General features: G+C 44.2%; 2 protein-coding genes across 16 annotated transcripts in view; one reads left to right on the top strand and one right to left on the bottom strand.

Annotated features, from left to right (window-relative positions):
* idua (alpha-L-iduronidase) overlaps positions 1–20,643 on the bottom strand; it is a 361,720-nt gene that overhangs the window by 236,892 nt on the left and 104,185 nt on the right. The gene's annotated exons all lie outside the window — the stretch shown is intronic.
* The window catches only part of LOC137374992 (sulfate transporter-like), a 282,625-nt gene that overhangs the window by 171,777 nt on the left and 90,205 nt on the right, over positions 1–20,643 (top strand). For 9 of the 15 annotated variants that reach the window (XM_068041704.1, XM_068041615.1, XM_068041660.1 and 6 more), the window contains one exon: positions 2,393–3,271. The exons of 2 other annotated variants lie outside the window; for them this stretch is intronic. The gene's annotated coding sequence lies outside the window, so the exon portion shown is untranslated. The remainder of the gene's footprint in view (positions 1–2,392; positions 3,272–20,643) is intronic. 4 more of the 15 variants (XM_068041711.1, XM_068041675.1, XM_068041683.1 and 1 more) reach the window with 2 other exon arrangements.

The following is a 20,643-nucleotide window of genomic DNA, read 5'->3' as shown; positions in this document are numbered from 1 at the left end:
CAAAGACTTGCAGGTGATAGGTAAATTGGCTGTTGTAAATTGCCCCTAGTGTAGGTAGGTGGTAGGGAATATAGGATTTCTGTAGGGTTAGTATAAATGGGTAGTTGTTGGTCGGCACAGACTCGGTGGGCCGAGGGGCCTGTTTCAGTGCTGTATCTCTAAAATAAATTTTTTTTTAAAAGATCAGCTGACATACGAATTTTCAATGCATTTTTAAATGGAATGTTGTAACTGATGTTTCAAATATATTTATCAATCTGTCACTATAATCGGGACATAGAGAGTAAAACATGCTTAGAGGCACAGGGCAAAGCTAGAATACTTAATGAATACTTTGTATCGGTGTTTACTAAGGAAAGGGATTCTGACAAACTATCAGTAGAAACAGAGAGAATACAGGCAATGGATAGGGTAAAAATTGAGAAGGAGGAGGCACTGGGAAGGTTGGCTATGCGTAGGGTAGATAAGCCACCTGGCCCGGATGGCTTGCATCCCAGGTTGCTAAAGGAGGAGGGGGTGGAGGTAGCAGAGAGGCTTGCCATAATTTTCCAATCTTCCCTAGATATGGGAAAGGTGCCAGAGAATTGGAGAAAGTGTGTAAGGACAGTCAGAGCAACAACAGCGCGGTCAGTTTATCACCAGTGGTGGGTAAGGTTTTAGAAACAATAACCAGGGGAAATAAATCAACAGGCACTTGAAGAGGTTTGAGTTAATTAAGAATAGCCAGCATGGATCTGTAAAAGGCAGATCATGCTTGACTAATCTAATTGAAATTTTTGATGAAGTAACAGAGAAGCTTGATGAAGGGAATGCGGTGGATGTTGTCTATATGGATTTTAAGAAAGCGTTTGATAAAGCACCACATTAAAGGCTGGTTAACAAAATTGGAGCTCATGGAATAGGAGGGTCTGTGTCATCTTGGATAAAAATTTGGCTTAAGGACAGAAAACAGTGAGTCATGGTAAATGGTTGTTTTTCAGACTGGAGGATGGTAGACTGTGGTGTCCCCCAAGGGTCAGTGCTCGGACTGCTGCTTTTTTGCTATATACTTGGATCTTGGAATACAGAGCAGAATTTCAAAATGCCCCAATGATACCAAACTTGGAGGAGTAGCAAACAGTGAGGATGACATAAACCACCTGCAACAGGACATAGAGAGGCTAGCAGAATGGGCAGACAAGTGGCAGATTGAAGTTAATACAGAAAAATACGAGGTGATGCATTTTGGCAGAAGGGATAGGATGAGGCAATACATATTTAATGGTGCAGTTCTAAAGAGTGTGCAGGAACAGAGCAATCTGGGGGTACGTGTGCATTGATCTTTGAAGGTGGCAGGATATATTGAGAGAGTGGTTAGCAAAGCGTATGGGATCTTGGGCTTCATAAATAGAGGCATAGAGTACAAAAGCAGAGAAGTTATGCTGAACCTTTAGAAAGCTCTGGTTAGGCCCCAACTGGAATATCGCATCCAGTTCTGGTTGTCACACTTAGGCAGGATGTGACAGCCCTTGAGAAGGTGCAGAGGAGAATAACCAGAATGGTTCCAGGGATGGGGGATTTTAGTGACAGGTTACATTGGGAAATCTGGGGCTGTTTTCCCTGGAGCAAAGGAGATTGAGAGGTAATTTGATAGAGATGTACAAGATTATGACAGGCTATATAAGTTAGACAAGGAAAACTGTTCCCATTAACTGATGGAACAAGGACTCAGGTCACAGATTGAAGGTTTTGGGAAGGAGATGCAGGGGAAATGTGAGGAAGAACTTTTTTATGCAGTGAGTGGTAATGACCTGGAACTCACTGCCCACGAAAGTGGTGGAAGCAGCGACAATCAATGATTTCAAAAGGATATTTGATGGGCACTTGTAGGAAATAAACTTGCAGGGCTATGGGGATCAAGTGGCAGAATGGGACTGATTGGATTGCCCCGCAGAGAGCCAACATGATCTTGATGAGCCGACTGGCCTCCTTGTATGCCGTAAATGACTCTCTGACTCTATATATTTATATCAAAGTGCATTCCACTGCACACTGATGGAGACGTGGTGGTATAACTTGTGAGACAAATTGTATTCTGACACTAATGCCAAGAATGTTTTATAGCAAAACAGCGACTTTCACTTATCTGGAATCCCATACATAGCAATGAAAACATGTAAAGATCAAAATTGCAATAAATTCTGGAAATGCTTAAGTAACCAAATTGTGAAAAAAAAACTACTTGTTAATACAGTTAATCTTTGAAAATCATGACTGGCACCAACTTCTGTAATTAATTCAAACCCCCTGAGGGGTCACTGAGAGCACATATTTTAGGGGAAGCATATACTGTAATGAGTATTCAATGTTTTACTTTTTGGTAGTTAAACAACAATCCTTGACTTATTTATAGTGAGAAGAAAAACTGATGTGACTATGGTAATGGATTGATCCATAAACACCGCAGAACTGTTAAAGCCCTGTCTATAGCGAGGGATGACAAAAATCTCTTGCATTATCTTCAAATATATTTAACCTACCGAAAGCATAAGCAAGACTTTTTGTGCTACAATCTACATTTTGCGGGTAAGAATTTATTTTTACTTGCAGGCTATTTTCAGCTGGAAAAATAAACTGATGAGAGAAAATTAAAGTAACTGCCATGAGGCTAAAGAGCAAAATAAAGGCGGCTCAGTTAGCTAGACCACATGGACAGAATGCAACATTCCCAAATACTGTGTTAATTACTGAAACAGCAGTTAAACAGAAAGTAGAAGGTCAAAGATAATCTGGTAAAGCACTGCAGAAAAGAGCTTTCTGGAAATTGGCATCAGCCAAAGAAGCAGCACAGCAGCTAGTTTAAACTAGATGGTGCAAAAAAAGCACTGACTTTATACACCAAGGACCAAGGGCACTGCAGAATCCATATACCATATTATATAGAGGCTTTCAACCCAACAATTTGTATTCTTTTAATGTCAAGCTATGTACCAGTTAAAACAATAGACACCTGAAAATTACAGAAAATATAGCTTAATTATAAATAAACAGGATCGTAAAATAATGGCCCAGATTTCGCTGTCAGCGGCAAAGTGATGGCACTCGACACTGACCTTGAAGAAAGCTACACACAAAGAACTAGCAATTTCTGTGAAGTGGATTTCTCCTTACCCGATGTCAGTCTGAATTCAACACCATGTCAAGGGGACCTCCAGAAGTCCAGCAACAGTGACATCTTCAAGCAGGGTATGCAGCCAATCACACTGAAGTATTCTCATAGACAGTAAACCAAGTAAGTAAAATGCACTGAATTCTTCACTTTTAACTAAAATGTTTACAAGGAGCGAAATAAATGATTGGGACATGAATTACGGTAGAAGTTGAAATAACATAAACAAACATTTTTTTAAAATGTGTTTAAAAAATGTGAATCTTGTTTTATCATAATGGAAAAATTTGACATTCTCCAAAAATTAGCTTTTCAGGTACAGTGAATCTGTTTGGCGGCAATTACGCCATTAAAAACCCAGTTACACTTCATTCAACAATCTGCAACTTTTTCAAGGGGTTTTAAAGTGAGAGCAATAGGATAAAGGAGAAATTTTGCATCAGTTCAGTGATTTCAACTTGATCGTATTCAGGGGGGCTTCAACAGCGCACCCTATAGGGAAGCACTGAATCCCTGGATTTCAATGTTTAACTGTGCATGTGTGGACTCCAGAAGTTGCAGTCAGTTTCAGAGGAATAACGAGGGAAAACGCTGATAGAGTCGCCTTCATTACTATTGCAAAATCTTAGCTTTCAAAACAAAATAGTTTTGGACAGCTAAATAGACTATCTTGGATGTTGTCAGAATTAACCAAATCATGTTCCAGTGATATAGAAAACTATCAGAAAGCAAAATACGACTATCAACTTTTGTTCCTTCGTAACAATCCTTGAAAACAAAAACAAAAATTGACAGTATAGCTATTTAATGATTAGTTTATAGGAAGTTATGATGAACCTTTGTAAAACACTGGTTCTGGCTGAACTGGAATATTGTGTCCAATTCTGGGCATTGCACTTTAGGAAGGATGCAAAGGCTTTAGAAAGGGTGGTTCCAGGGACGAGAAATTCAGTTACATGGATAGACTGGAGAAGCTGGGGTTGTTCTCCTTAAAGAGAAGGTTGTAATTTTACAGAGGTGTTCAAAATCATGAGGGGTCTGTACAACGCAGATAGGGCGAAACTACTCGCGTTGGCAGAAGGGTCAAGAACCAAGGACACCAATTTAAGATGAATTACAAAAGAAGCAACAGTGACATGAGGAAGAACTTTTTTGCAGCAAGTGGTTAGAATCTGAATGCTCTCTTCCTCAAAGTGCGGTGGAGGCAGACTCAATCTTGGCTTTCAAAAGAGAATTGGATAAGCAGCTGGAAAGAAAAAAATATGCAGGGCTGTGGGGCAAGGGCGGAAGAGTGGGAATGGCTGAGTTGCTCTTGCACACAGCCAGCGCAGTTATAATGGGTCGAATGGCCTCCTTTTGTGCTGTAACCATTCTATAATTCTATATCAATGCATTTTTATATAGGAAATCTCCAAATCATTAAAACAGAAACCTTCCTCTGTTTTTGTGTTCTACGATCAATGTCAAATGATAAGTGTAGTATTTTGTCTCGGCAGCATTCGTTTTTTTAGCATCAAAATATCCCAGCTAAAAGGAAGAAAACATGTAGCGTGATTATATAATTCATAGAATCATACAGCACAGCAGGAGGTCATTTAGCCTATCGTGTCTGTGCCGACTCTTTGTAACAGCCATCCAATTAGTCCTACTAAAACATTCTTTCCTCACAGAACTGCAAATTTCTTCTTTTCAAGTAAAAATCCAATTCGGTTGAAAGCTGCTATCGAACCTGCTTTTGCAATCCTTTCATGCAGTACATTCCAGATTGTAACAACTTATTGCATTAAAAAAGCTCCTCATTTCCCCTCTAGATTTTTTGCCAATTAATCTTAAATCTACGTCCTCTGGTTAGCAACCTTCCTGCCAGTGGAAACAGTTTCTCCCAATCTATTCCGTCAAAGGCCCTCATAATTTCTGAATGCCTCTATTCATCTCCCCTTAGCTTTCTCTGCTCCAAGGAGAACAATCCCAGCTTCTCTAGTCCCTCAATATCAACAACTGGCATTTATTTAGTGGGTTTAATGTAACAAAACTTTCCAAGGCACTTCACAGGAACCGTATAAGACAAAATTTGACACCAAGTCACACAAGGCGATATTAGGACAGGTGACCAAAAGCTTTGTCAAAGAGGTAGTTTGACAAAGGAAGGATGAGAGGTAGAGAGGCAGAAAGGTATAGGGAGGGCATTCCTGAGCTTAGGGGCCTTGCAGCAAAAAGCAGGGCAGCCAATGCTGGAGCAAAGGAAATCAGGGATGAAGAAGAGGCCAGAATTGGAGGCTCACAATGATCTCAACGGGATGCTGGGCTGGAGCAGCCCTCAGACCTTGTACCATTCTGGTAAATCTCCTGTCTCCAAGGCCTTGGCATCCTTCCTAAAATGTGGTGCCCAGAACTGGACACAGCAGCTGAGCCCTAAGAAGTGATTTATAAAGGTTTACCATATTTCCTTGCTTTTGTATTCTATGCCTCTATGTATAAAGCTATGCATCCCATATCCTTTTGAACACCTTATCAATTCTTCTTCCCACTTTCAATAATTTGTGTATGTGAACCCCTACGTCTCTCCATTCCTGCACCCACTTTAAGACTGTACCATTTAGTTTAGATTGCCTCTCCTCATTCTGCCTACCTTGATGAATCACTTCACACTTCTCTGTGTTAAATTTAATCTGCCAATTTTGCCAGTCTATGTCCTCCGAAAATCTACTACTAGCCTCCTCAATGCATACTACATTTCAAAGCTTTGTGTCATCTGCAAACTTTGAAATTATGCCTGTACTATCCAAGTTCAAGTTATAAAGATATGTCAAAAAGAGCAATGGTCCTCATGCAGTATATTTTATTCATTTATGAGATGTGAGTGTCACTGGCAAAGCCAGCATTTTTATATCACCCTAACTGCCCTTGAGAAGGTGGTGGTGAGCTGCCTTCTTGACCACTGCAATCCATGTGGTGTAGGTAGGGAGTTCCAGGATTTTGATCCAGCGACAATGAGGGTACGGTGATATAGTTCCAAGTCAGGATGGTGTGTGAATTGGAGGGTAACTTGCAGGTGGTGATGTTCCCATGTGTCTGCTGCTCTTGTCCTTCTGGATAGTAGAGATCACAGGTTTGAAAGATGCTGTCAAAGGAGGCTTGGCGAGGTGAGTTGCTGCAGTGCATCTTGTAGATTAACATCTTGTAGATGCACTGCTGCCACTGTTCACCAGTGGTGGAGGGAGTGAATGTTTAAGAGGGTGAACGGAGTGCCAATCAAGCGGGCTGCTTTGATTGTGGTGTTGAATTTCTTGAGTGTTTTTGGAGCTGCACTCATCCAGGCAAGTGGAGAGTATTCCTGACCTGTGCTGTGTAGATAGTTGCAGGCAATGGACAGACAGGAGGTGAATTATTCACCACATCCTGGAATTTCCTTCCTAATAGCACTGTTGGTGTTCCCACACTCCAAGGACTACAATGGTTCAAGAAGGCCGCTCACCACCACCTTCTCGAGGGCAATTAGAGATGGGCAATAAATGCTGGCCTAGCCAACTACACCTACATCCCATGAACGAATAAAAAACAGAATTCCCAGCTTCTGACCTGCGTTTGTAGCTACAGTATTTATATGGCTATCCAGTTAAGTTTCTGATCAACTGTGACCCCCCCCCAGGATGTTAATGGTGAGGGATTCAGCAATGATATTACCATTGAATGTCAAGGGGAGATGGTTAAATTTTCTTTTGTTGGAGATGGTCATTTCCTGGCACTTGTGTGGCATAATTATTACATGCCACTTATCAGCCCAAACCTGAATGTTGTCCAGGTCCTGCTGCATGCGGGCATGGACTTCTTCAGAATCTAAGGAGTTGCGAATGTACTGAACACTGTGCAAGCATCAGCGAGCATCCCTACTTCTGACCTTATGTTGGAGGGAAGGCCATTGATGAAGCAGCTGAAGAGGGTTGAACCTACCCTGAGGAACTCTTGCAGTGATGTCCTGGGGCTGAGATAATTGGCCTCCAACAACCACAACCATCTTCCTTTATGCTAGGTATGACTCCAACCAGTGGACAATTTTCCCCATGATTCCACTTGACTTCAATTTTGCTAGGGCTTCTTGATGCCACACTTGGTCAAATGCTGACTTGATGTCAAGGGCAGTCACACTCACCTCAACTCTGGAATTTTGATGTTTTGTCCGTGTTTGGACCAAGGATGTAATGAGGTTATAGCCGATTGGCCCTGGTGGAACATTGGTGAGCAGGTTATTGCAGGGTAAGTGCCACTTGATAGCATTGTCAATGACACCTTCCATCACTTTGCTGATGATTGAGAGAAGACTGATGGGATGATAATTGTCTGGATTGAATTTTATCATGCTTTTTGTGCACAGGCCATACCCGGTCAATTTTCCACATTGTGTTGTAGCATACTGGAACAGCTTGGCTAAGGGCACTGCTATTTTTGGAGTAAAAGTCTTCAGTACTACAGCCAGGATGCTGTCAGGACCGATAGCCTTTGCTGTATTCAGTGCCTTCAGCCATTTCTTGATATCACATCGAATTGGCTGAAGACTGGCATCTATCTTGGTGGGGGTCTCAGGGGGAGGCTGAGATGGATCCTCTGTGGGAGACTATCCTCCAGTATGATAAACATCCATTGCTGACATTAGTCACTGCTTTCAGTCTGTTAACCAATTTTATATCCACATTGTCACTGCCCACTTAATTCCAGGGGCTCCAACTTTTCTGACAAGTCTATTATAAAGTCACAGAATTGTTACAGCGCAGAAGGAGGCCATTTGGCCCATCGTGTCTGCACCACTCTCCAAATGAGCAATTCATTTAGCACCATTCCCCCACCTTCTCCCCGTAACCCTCCATATTTCTTCCTTTTCAGGTAGCAGTCTAATTATATCAATTAAATACATTGTCTTCTATCCCCACCACAAACTCTGCTCCGTAACCATCGAGTCCATCCTTTTCTCTGAGCACTGTTTGCGGCTGAACCAAACTGTTCACAACTTGTCGTCCTATTTGAAACTGAGTTGAGCTTCCGATGCCATTACCAAGACTACCTATTTCCACCTCCATAACATTTCCTGTATTCTCCCCTTCCTCAGCTTATCTGTTGCTGAAACCCTCATCCAAGTATTTGTTACCTCTAGACTGAATTATGACCATGGTCTCCTGGTCAGCCTCCCACCTTGCACTCTCTGACCTACATCGACTCCCGGAGCCGCAATGGCTCAATTTTAAAATTCTCATCCTTGTTTTCAAATCTCTCTATGACCTTGCCCTCCCTATCTCTGTAGCCTTGCCCAACCCAACATCCCTCTGAGATGTCTGCACTCCTCCAACTCTGGCCTTTTGCGCATCCCTGATTTCCTTTGCTCCACCATTGGCAGTGTGCCTTCAGTAATCTAGGTCCTTTGCTCTGGAATTTCCTCCCTACACCTCTTGGCTCTCTACCTTTCTCTCCTCCTTTAAATCATCCCTTAAAACCTACCTAATATTTTCTTATGTAGCTCATTTTCAAATTTTGTTTGGTTATAGCTCATGTGCAGCGCATTGGGACATTTTACCATGTTAAAGCTGCCATATAAATCCAAGTTGTTGTAGCCAGCAAGACAATTGAGACCTTGACGTCACCCTATGTGTTTCACCAGCAGGCCTTTCAAAAAAAAGTTATCTCTCCTCCTCCCTTGGTTTGTGCATTGTAAAGAGAAATGAAGGCATCCTAGATCATGGACCTGGGACAAGACAACTGACTCTCACTGTATAATTTGTGAAATCCACAAACTACACGTGTTCTATGCTGGCAGCATGTAGCTTTTCTTTTTAAGTCAGCACAAATTCTTTTTGTTTCAAAACAGAATCAGTTTAAAAGTATGGGTGAGTTATTTCCTCGGCAGTGTGAATTTAAAATACTCAACATTTTTTATTTTAAATTATATAGCTTTCCCCATTCAATCTTTTTGAAGATCTTTTAGGAAATCCCTCCCAAATAATGTGACCATTACAATCAATCTGATTGCAAATGATTAGACCCTAAGCCAACAATCCAGTGCTTCTACAATTCAGTTTCCTTCTATGCCAACACATATTCCCTCCAGTGTTTCTATACCATTAAATCTCCCCCACTCCTAAGACTCTCAAATATCATGATCGCCCCTCTCAGTGCTCCCACATTCCACAATCCCTGTCCCAGTTCTCCTAGATCTCACACCTCCCCATAATCCTAAACTTCCCAATAAGACCAATCCATATAGCCCCTCCCCCACCTGAAAACTCTCCATTGTTTTAGTTTAGTTTTAGAGATACAGCACTGAAACAGGCCCTTCAGCCCACCGAGTCTGTGCCGACCATCAGTCACCCATTTATACTAATCCTACACCAATTCCATATTCCTACCACATCCCCACCTGTCCCTATATTTCCCTACCACTAGGGGCAATTTATAATGGCCAATTAACCTATCAACCTGCAAGTCTTTGGCATGTGGGAGGAAACCGGAGCACCCGGAGGAAACCCACGCAGACACAGGGAGAACTTGCAAACTCCACACAGGCAGTACCCAGAATTGAACCCGGGTCGCTGGAGCTGTGAGGCTGCAGTGCTAACCACTGCGCTACCTCCATTGCTAATATGTGCAGTTCCTCCAACTTCCTCCTACATACCTGGAAGATCTCTTCACCATTTTTCTCAGCATCCTGTGCTTAGAAATGGTAAGACATAAAATAAAGTTAGATAAACTAAATAGAAATCAAGGTTACTGATTTCTATACAACTATGCATATAATCATACAATATGAGCCCCAAATTGCTCTGCAATAATGATGTAATTTGACTTACAACAGCTTGGTATTATACACTGCCTTTCGTGTTGATAAATGTCTCAAGATGCTACACAGAGGCATAATCAAACAAAATGTGTGAGCCAAAAAAGGAGTTATTAGAAGAGGAGAGCAAAAGCTTGGTCAAAGAGTGGATTTTAAGGAGGCTATTAAAAGAGAAGGAAGTAGGGAGGTGAGGGGTTTAGGAAGAGAGATGCACACTGTGGAATCTGAACAGCACTGGTAGGGTAAAACGGAAAGGGGAATGTGCAAGAGGCAGAGGCAGAGACAGAGTCAGAAGGCTGAATTTTACTATAGCACCGCACTCCGGGGCGGTGCGCTTTTAAGTCCGTTGCCTTCCAACAAGGAAGTGCCACCACAGAGCCCCTGTGATGTTATGTGCGGGGATCATTTAAATGGAGGATCGTAACGGCCGCCCCCAATGACATAGAGGGGACAGCTGCTGCGTCCCCGGCAACAGCGTCCAGCACCACCGCACAGGGGCTGGCCCTTACATGACATTTAAATTTTTAAAGATAAAGAATGGTGCAAATGTAAGTGAAATACCTAATAACATTCTCACTGCCCTCACACGCCCCCCCCAAGAATCAGTGGATTAATTGGACATATCCCCCCAAAAAAGTTTTGGTCTGACCTTCCCCCTCACCCCACCACCGTTTAGCAATTTAAACCTTGGCCCCTTCCCACCATCACCCCACCAATTAAAAGTCTTTTCCCTGCTTCCCCCCCACCCGCCCTGAAATTTGTACTCTTATCCCCCTCCCTACCAGTGTCTCGCCTCGGAACTCTGTATGACTTTCCGAGGACGCGCAAGTTGCAGCCGTTGCTAGTAATATCGCTGTGGGATGGCTGCCGTGACCAGGCAAGTTCATTATCATTTAATTTACATGAAGTTGATTATTCAAATACATGCCTCGCCGCCACCGGTAATATGCGGCAGGGCCTTCTTGGTGTCATGGGTTGTGGAGGGCCCCTCCCGCAAGCATTTTACGGGCCTTCCCGCCACGATCCATGATGTCGAAGGGCTGGTAAAATCCAGCCCAGAGAAGCAAAGAGTTTGGGAGGGGAAATGTTTACATTACAGGCCTGAAGGAGTTTACAGAAATAGGGAAGGGCGGGGCCCTGAAGGGACTTAAACTCAAGGGTGAGAATTTTAAATCTGAGACTTTGGGAACAAGGAACCAATGTAGGTCAAAAAGGACGGGGTTGATGGGTGAATAGGAATTGGTGTAGGATAGGGTATTCAAAGTATAATTTTCAATGAGCTGACATTTATGGTAGTTGAATGGTAGAAGGCCAACCAGGCGTGTATCAGAATAGCTAATTGTGGAGGCAACAAAAGCATGAGGGTTTCAATGGCAGATGGACTGGGGCAGACAATGTTAGGTAGGTGGAAGTAGAGGATGCAGGGTCAGAATCCAGCTCATAGTTTAATAGGAGGCCAAGGTTATGAACAATCTGGTTCAACCTGAGACAGTGCCTGGGAAAGGGGATAGATCAAAATATGGCATGGGCCAGACCAATGATTTTAGTCTTCCTAACATTTAACTGGAGAAAATTGTGACTCCAGCAAGACTAGATGTTGGGCAAGCAGTCTAATAACTCAGAAGTAGTGGTAAGGTCAAGAGAAGTAATGCAGAGCTACATGTGGAAGCTGGCTCACGTACATGATGTTGCCATGGGGTAACATGCAGATGAGGAAGAGGAGGGGACCAACGGGAGTTTGAAGAGAAGCTATTGCTGGAGGTGTTCTCAATTGAATAAGAATAACCAAGCAAGGGCAGTTCAACTAAGCTGGACAACAAAGGAGAGGTAATGAAGGAGAATGTGGCCAAGGAAGGTAATGCACCATGGTTGCAGTCACAAGAAAATGACAAGTTGTAGCTGTGCTTAGGGCCACTGAGGTGCTGCAGTAGGGTTGAAAACCTGATTGGTGTGATTCAAACAGGAACTTTCAGAAAAGGTGGGCACAGATTTGGAAGGTGACAACAAATTCAAGAATTTTGGAGAGGAAAGGGATGTTGCAGATGGGGATTAGTTTGCAAGAACAGAGGGGTCGAAGATGGTTTTTTGAGGCAAGGGTAATGATGGTAATTTCGAAATGGACAGGGACAGTACTCAAGGAGAGGGAACGCTTTACAATGTAAGCTAGCATGGGGGACAGAAAGGGAAGTGGATGGTTAGCAGTTTAGTAGGGGATCTGGTCAATGGAATGGGCCTCATTGACAAGATAAGCTCAGAGAGGAGACAGGAGATAACCTAAAGAAAGACAAGTAGCAGGATTATTAGCCCCATCAGGGCCATGATTGGAGGTGGGCGGATGCTAAAAATAGTGCCGCCGGCCGGCGTGCCTGTTCCCCGGCTCCATCCCAACCCTGGGACATTTCCCTGGAGGCAAGATGTGGCGGGGGGGGGGGGGGGTGGGAGAGGGGTTAAAGCAATTGAACAAATTAAAGACCTATTGCCAGAGGTGACTGGGATTGTCCAGTTGACCTCCAGGTACCCGCTTGCGGTGGGAGTCAGTTTGGCCTAAGTTCAGCAGCAACTGCATGCTGCCCTGTGTAGGGTGCCCCCCAGCCAGCCCACAAAAAAAAGTGATAAGTCTGGCTGCAAAGGCCTTTTTTATTTCAAATTTAAAGAAGTTGGAGATAGAGCACCTCCATTTTGGGGCACCCTCTCTCTCACTTACCTGTCATGGCATCCTGCTCCCCCTTTCAAACTGGAAGGCCTCCTATTGGCCATTCATCTTCCAGAATCCACCCGCTGTCCTCAGTTGGACAGTAAGCCCACCCCTCGGGCCATTAATTGTCCAATTCAGGGAAAATCATAGGTGAGTGACTGTTCCCCACACAGTGCGGGCTTCTGACCCCTACTTAAGCCTGAAGCCCATAGGAAAATCCTGCCCATGGGTTCACTGCAAGGGCAGGTTGGTGCTTTGGGGTGGTTTTCTTGATGGGCAGGGGAAGAGAGGGATGCAACAGAGGGAACTGAATGGATGATCTCAATCTTAGTGATCCTGGAGAGGTGAATGCAGAGAATGGTGTGGCATAATGGCTCTTGATACTTTTCAGCCAAATTTGGTGATGGATTGCGAAGACTGTTGTGTGTCAGGCCCAAGTCTGTGTCCTTTGGACTTAAGGAAACAGAGGCCATAAATAGGTTTTGGCGGGTTGGGGGGCAGAGGAGGTGGGGGGGGGGAGTAATGACAGGGATGGGATAGGGGAAAGGTTTTGTTGGGGACAAGTGTAAAAAAGGTTGGGAGTTTGAAAGTGCAGCTAAAAATATCGGTGGAGAGTTTTTATTTCAAGGGTGGACACAGAATGAAATGAAGTCAGAGTCGGTAGATGAATGTGGGTTATGAGGGATAGAAGAACATGACTGAAGGCAGTCTTGCCTGTATGTGAGATCGTTGGAGCAGAAAGAGAATGTGAGACAGCAAGCTCGATGGAAAGGCTATGAATATGGGTAACAGAATTTATCTGGGTGTGGGACATGAGGGCAGTGAAATCAAAGGAGCAAGGGAATGGTGAGTTCGGATGGCAATTAAAATCACTGAGGATGAATTATTCAGTACAAAAGCTTAGGGAGGAAACAAGGGAGGATGACTAATTGAGAAACCCAGGGTTGGAGTTGCAGGGTAGTGATAATGAACAAAAAATTTCAAGGAGAGGTGAGAGGGATGGACCAAGGTGAGGTGCTCGAAGGATGCGTGTTTACCAGAGGACCAAAAAAGAAACCAAAGTGTCATTTGGTGGTAAGGGTCATACAGCCACCTCAGTCATTTATGCAGAGCAGCTGATGGAAAGTATAGTCAGGCAGGGAAGCTGCAGCAAGGGTCAGGGGAGGGTGGGGGTATGGTGGGAATTGGATTAAAAATTGGTTGTGGTTTGCAATTACTCGTGCCCGATCTCATTGAAGCAGGCAGCACGTAAACTTCATGCTGTCTCTCATTTCAATCAGTGCAATGTGCAGCCTAGTGCGGAACGAGCTGTTGACTGGCTGCAAGCTGAAAAGGCAGCCATGCAGCAAGCATGGATAGCATGCGTTTCAGCTAGCCTGCATGTCTTCAAGGCAGCCTGTCCCTCTTAAAGGGGAGCTGCACTTATTCTACTGAAGTTACTTCAGACTGTTTCGGAAGACTTGGAGAAAGAAGAAGCATGGAAATTGGAGCAAGAGAGAGGGCTCCCAGGTTTTCGGATACAGTGCTGGAGGCATTAGTACAGGAGGTGGAAAGGAGGAGAGAAGCAATGTTCCCATCATGAATGAGAAGGGAATAAGAGCAGGTGGCCTAGGGGTCAATTCATGGAGTCTGGCCAGAGGACCTAGCAGCAGTGCTGCAAGTTCAATGACCTCACACAGGTGGTCAAGGTCAGTGAATGCACCTTCACAGAGATAATCAACGTCAAACTACAAGGCTATCTGCAGTTTCCCCAGTGGAAGTCAGCAGCCTATCATCAGCCATGCTGCATCTATAGCACTGCATAGGAGCAGGACAGGAAAAAGCAGCAAGGGGACGCACAAAAGTGAATAGTTGCTCTTTATATGTATTACTGGATGTGTTGTTGGACAATGTTATTATGCAATAGTTTTTTGTTGGTGGCTTTTATTAAAGGATTTTGGCCAAGGGTACAGTGTGATAGTACGTAGCAGATGGCTTGAAAGGTGGTAATTGTGGAGTGACCTTGATAATGTGATAACAACTTATGGGAACCAGCGCTGATGGACAGCCCGTCTGGAGCAAAGGGATCCCAAATATCTTCGTCGTGCCTCCTCTTCCTCAGGTGGTCTCCAAATGTCTGGTGGCAAGGACTGCACCTTAATGACAGTGAGATTATAGAGGACACAGCAGACCACCACAACCTTTCATATACACTATGGTGAGTACTGGAGGATGGCCCTGAGCAGTCCAGGCAGTGGAACCTTTGCTTCAGGATGCCAATGGTTTGCTCCATGTTCCTTGTTGCTGCCTGATTCTCATTTAATGGCATGGAGTCCTCATGTAGTCGGGTGGCGGAGGGGAGTCATGAGCCAGGTGTATAAAGATTATAATTTGTCACCCAAGCAGCAAGCCTCTGGTTTGTCGTGGTAGGCCAAATATAGCATGTAACTGCTGATTGCCACAGGATAGGTTGTTGGCAGGATAGCAGGGATCATCTGGTCATAGTTGTTAATCAACAGGACATTGTTAGAGTGGAACCCTTTGCAGTTACGGAACATCTCGCTGTTCACATGTGGGGCCCACAGAGCCACGTTTGTGCAGTCAATTGACTCTTGCCCCATTGGGAATCCCAGCAGCCTGGCAAAACCATGTGCTCTCTCCTCTTGTTTTTCTCTGATCAATGAGAAGATGATGAAGTTCCGTCTCCTGGTGTACAGAGCCTTTGTGAGCTCCCTGTTGCAGCGATAGACGGTGAACCTTGAGATGTTACTGATGCCACTTGCTCCTGCCTGGACGGATCCACTTGTGTAGAAATTGAGGGCAACAGTGACCTTGACGGCCATTGGCAGGACCATTTTCACCCTGCTGTGAGGCTGCAGTTCAGGTTACAGGAGGTGGCACAGGCCCTATTGAAACACAGACGCCTTAGTCATTGCTCATGGCTGAGGTGGAAGTAGAAGTATTCCTTAAAAACCCTTGGTGTGTAGGGCCTTTTATTAAAAGCCCTCCTCTTCCTTCTCCCTCTGCACACTGCTTTCCCACTTTGCTGCCTGAGCTCCAGGTTCACATTACACCGCAGCTCAAGACGAACTGCGTCTATAGCCCCCAAAACTCAAGCAGGCTTCCTCTTGACAGGGCAGTAAATTCCTCTACCTCACTGTCAGAAGCAGCATTACTCCCTTGAAAATCCCACAAGTCAGCAAAACCCCTCCAAGAACACAACACAGACCATCCACAGACTCTTCACCCACAAAAGTAAGTCAAAAGCACCTCACCTAGAAGTTGGATGTTTGGTTCTTGAAGTAACGTTTGTGGGGGGTGGAGGCATGGGCTGGTGGTTCCATTATGGAGCTGAACACATGTTCAACTGTGAATGAACGGGAGAGGTGTTAATTGAACATGCGCAGTTCAAATTGGCAGAATGTGCATAAAGGCTGTTTGACGTCATAATCTGCCCACTCTGCATGCTTCCAACGCACGCACAGCACACCCACATCAGCATCCTATCAGTCAGGGCGCACTACGTCAGCTGCACCAGAGGTGACTGGAAGCCTGTTATTTTATTCAGGGCTTTCATAATGCTAGCACCAGCAGCGTTACAGAGTCCAATTTCATTGTTAAGGTGTTGCCACCTATGAGTCAGGTTTCTGTCAAAACCCTGTCAATGCAACCATCCACAATAAGGTTCTGGATGGCAAAAGTCCTTGATCATGTTTGAACATACATTCTGGAGAGAACTGTAGAGGGGGTAGTGATTTTCATGTGTAAATTTTCCTTACAGCTGAGAGTTACAGAGTTCTGATTTGTTGCTCGTTATTAATATCAAATGAAAGTAAAGCAGCGAGAAAAACTCAGCTCATGACAGGTGTGATGTCTGTTTTAAAAAATGCAGTAATGCATAGATGTGGGCTGGAAGGCATGTGTATTGTCCTTCTCTAGCTGCCCTGAGGAGCTGGTGGTGGGCCTTCCTCTTCAACCATTGATAGATAACTGCAAAGCTTGCTAAGCCACTTTAGAAGGGAGTTAAGAGTCAACCACATCAATGTGGGACTGGCAGCAGGTTTCCTTCCCGAAAGAACAGTAGTGAACCAGTTAGGTTTTTATGACAATCTGACAGAGTTGGGGTCACTTTTACTAATACCAGCTTTTTAGTTCCAAAGAAGCATACAAAAATTACGGCACAGGAGGCCATTCAGCCTATCGTGTCCGTGCTGGCTGAAAAAAGAAGCAAAAAACTAGTTGCCCAATCTAATCCTACCTTCCAGCACCTGGTCCATAGCCTTGCCGGTTACAGCACTTCAGGTGCATGTCCAGGTACCTTTTAAATGAGTTGAGGGTTTCTGCCTCCACCACCAATCCTGGCAGTGAATTCCAGTCACCCACCACCCTCTGGGTGAAAAAGTTTTTCCTCATCCTGATCCTTCTACCAATCACCTTAAATCTGTGCCCCCTGGTAATTGACCTCTCCGCTAGGGGAAACAGGTCCTTCCTGTCTACTCTATCTAGGCCCCTCATAATTTTGTACACCTCAATTAAGTCACCCCTCAGCCTCCTCTGTTCTAAGGTAAACAACCCTATTCTATTCAATCTTTCCTCATAGCTGCAACTTTCAAGCCCTGGCAACATTCTTGTAAATCTCCTCTGTGCTCTCTCCAGAGAAATTATGTCCTTCCTATAATGTGGTGACCAGAACTGTACACAATACTCCAACTGTGGCCTAACCAGCACTTTATACAGTTCCAGCATTACATACCTGCTTTTGTGTTCTATACCTCGGCCAATTAAGGAAAGCATTCCATATGCCTTCTTCACCACTCTATCTACCTGTCCTGCCACCTTCAGGGATCTATGGACATGCACTCCAAGGTCTCTCACTTCTTCTACCCCTCTCAATATCCTCCTGTTTATTGTGTAATCCCTTGCTTTATTTCTCCTTCCCAAATGCATTACCTCACATTTCTCTGTATTGAATTCTATTTGCCACTTTTCCACCCACTCAACCAAGCCATTGATATCACTAACACCTCATTGACCGGTTAGGTACGCTACAGCCTGCCAGACTGAACATTGAGTTCAATAATTTCAGAGCATGACGGGCCCCCCTTTTTATTTTTATGTTCAGTTATTTTTTTCTTTTCTATATTTTATTTTTTATTTGTTTATTTTATTTTACTTTGTTTAGTTTGTTTCTACTGTGCTTACTCACTTTTTTTCATGTTTGTTCTTGGGGCCAGGTTGTTCATTTTCTGCCAATTAACACCCTCTCTGCACTAACACTTTGCCTTTCAACACACCATTAATATACCATTTGCCTTTGCTCCATGACCTCCTGGTCAGTTATTCTCTGTGACCTTGTCCTATCAACACCTTCTCTTTGGTTACCTCTTGCTCCACCCCCACTTTACCTACTTAAAACCTCTTACATTTCTAATATTTGCCAGTTCTGATGAAGGGTCACTGACCTGAAACGTTAACTCTGCTTCTCTCTCCACAGATGCTGCCAGACCTGCTGAGTATTTCCAGCATTTCTTGTTTATATTTCAGATTTCCAGCATCTGCAGCATTTTGCTTTTATTTATATTGATATCATTCTGGAGTCTATGGCTATCCTCTTCACTATCTACTACACGGCCAATTTTTGTGTCATCAGCAAATTTCCCAATCATGCCTCCCACATTTAAGTCCAAATCATTAATATTTACCACAAACATCAAGGGGACCCAACACTGAGCCCTGTGGAACGCCACTGGAAACAGCTTTCCATTCGCAAAAACATCCGTCAACCAGTACCCTTTGTTTCCTGTCCCTTAGCCAATTCTGGATCCAACCTGACACATCCTTCTGTATGCCACGGGTTTCCATTATCATCTGAAATGTTAACTGTTTCTCGCTCCACAAATGTTGCCAGACCTGCTGAGTATTTCCAGCACTTTCTGTTTTATTTCAGATTTCCAGCATCCGCAATATGTTGCTTTTATTTATTGCCATTATTGTTGTTATGTGCTTCTTTACCTAACTACTTAATTTTTATCATTTAATAGACAGGATATGTATAGATGGAAGGCAAGGAACTATAGGTTGTGACAGGTACCTGGAGTTTAGCAGTATAGTGGGGATGAGAGTTTTAGTAACACTGGGGTCCTGGACTTTGGTACTATTGTGGGCTGTGGTCCTGCAGTTCTCAGATGAGACGAGTCCTAGAGTTTGCAGCTGCACAATAGGAGTTCTTGGGTTTCATTGGTGAGAGCCCAGAGGATTAGCAGCATTTAGAAGTTCATGGGGCTTCACAATACAGGATTTCAACTGTACGTCAGTTAGGAGTTTAGTTGTTTCCAGGTTGTGGGCATTAATTGGTTAGAGGTTGAAACCCCACTTCAGAGACTTAAGAACATAATCCAGCCTGGCATTAAGTGCACAACTGAGGGTTTTGCCGACTTTTGAACGAGATGTAAAAGCAAGGCCCCATCTGCTCTCTGAAGCGGACATAAAAGATTCCATGGCACTATTAGAAGAAAAGGGGAGTTCTCCTGTTGTCCTGACCACACAGACATATTCAGGAGCAGGTTGAAACTGTAGTTGTTGGTTGGAGGTGTAATGTGTGTCTCTGTAAATAACATTTTTTAAGTGTATAAAGACTAGACTCCCTTTTTATCCTTCACCGCTGGGCTATCTAAGTTCTATTACGGGATGTGGTAATTATGCATTGGACAAAACCTGGAATTTTCCAAAACTGGAGCTGGAATGTGGGCCTGGCAACACTAGAAAGGGAGAATTTGTGACTGTGTGATAGATTTTAACTTTTGGGTGACCAACTAACTCTGTTCAGTCCCAGGATCTCGCTATATAGGAGGCTGAAACTGTGGTTGTTGGTTGGAGGTATATGATAATGTATGTGTGTCTCTGTAAATAAAAACCTGTAAGTTTTTGTAACTGCTCAGTGATGCTCAGTTTGGATTCCGCCAGGGACCTCAGCTCCTGACCTCATTACAGCCTTGGTTCAAACATGGACAAAAGAGCTAAACTCAAGAGGTGAGATGAGAGTGACTGCCCTTGACATCAAGGCAGCATTTGACCGAGTATGGCATCAAGGAGCCCTAGCAAAACTGGAGTCAATGGGAATCAGGGGGAAAACTCTCCACTGTTTGGAGTTGTACTTAACGCAAAGGAAGATGGTTGTGGTTGTTGGAGCTCAGTCATCTGAGCTCCAGGACATCACTGCAGGAGTTCCTCAGGGTAGTGTCCTAGGCGCGACCATCTTCAGCTGCTTCAGCAATGACGTTCCTTCAATCATAAGGTCAGAAGTGATAGCACAATGTTTAGCATCATTCTTGAGTCCTCAGATACTGAAGCAGTCTGTGTAGAAATGCAGCAAGACCTGGACAATATCCAGACTTGGGCTGATAAGTGGCAAGTAACATTCGTGCCACACAGATGCCAGGCAATGACCATCTCCAACAAGAACGAATCTAACCATCCCCCCTTGACATTCAATGACATTACAATCACTGAATTCCCCACTATCAACATCCTGGGGGTTACCATTGACCAGAAATTGAACTGGAGTAGCCATGTAAATACCGTGGCTACAAGAGCAGGTTAGAAGCTAGGAATCCTGCGGCAAGTAACTCACCTCCTGACTCCCCAAACCCTGTCCATAAGACACAAGTCAGCAGTGTGATGGAATACACATGGCTGGATGGGTGCAGCTCCAACAACACTCAAGAAGCTCAACACCATTCAGAATAAAGCAGCCCGCTTGAGTGACACCCCATCCACAAACATTCACTCCCTCCATCACCGTGGCAGCAGTGTGTACCGTCTACAAGATGCACTGCAGCAACGCACCAAGGCTCCTTCCACAGCACTTTCCAAACTCACGACCTCTACCACCTAGAAGGACAAGGGCAGCAGGTGCATGGGAGCACTCTCACCTGCAAGTTCCCTTCCAAGCCACACACCATCCTGACTTGGAACTATATCGCTGTTCATTCACTGTCGCTG

Source organism: Heterodontus francisci, chromosome 1, assembly GCF_036365525.1.
Source record: "Heterodontus francisci isolate sHetFra1 chromosome 1, sHetFra1.hap1, whole genome shotgun sequence".
In the NCBI taxonomy this organism is placed as follows: Eukaryota; Metazoa; Chordata; class Chondrichthyes; order Heterodontiformes; family Heterodontidae; genus Heterodontus; species Heterodontus francisci.
Note: the sequence above shows the minus strand (reverse complement) of the source record. Positions and strands in the feature narration are given on the sequence as shown.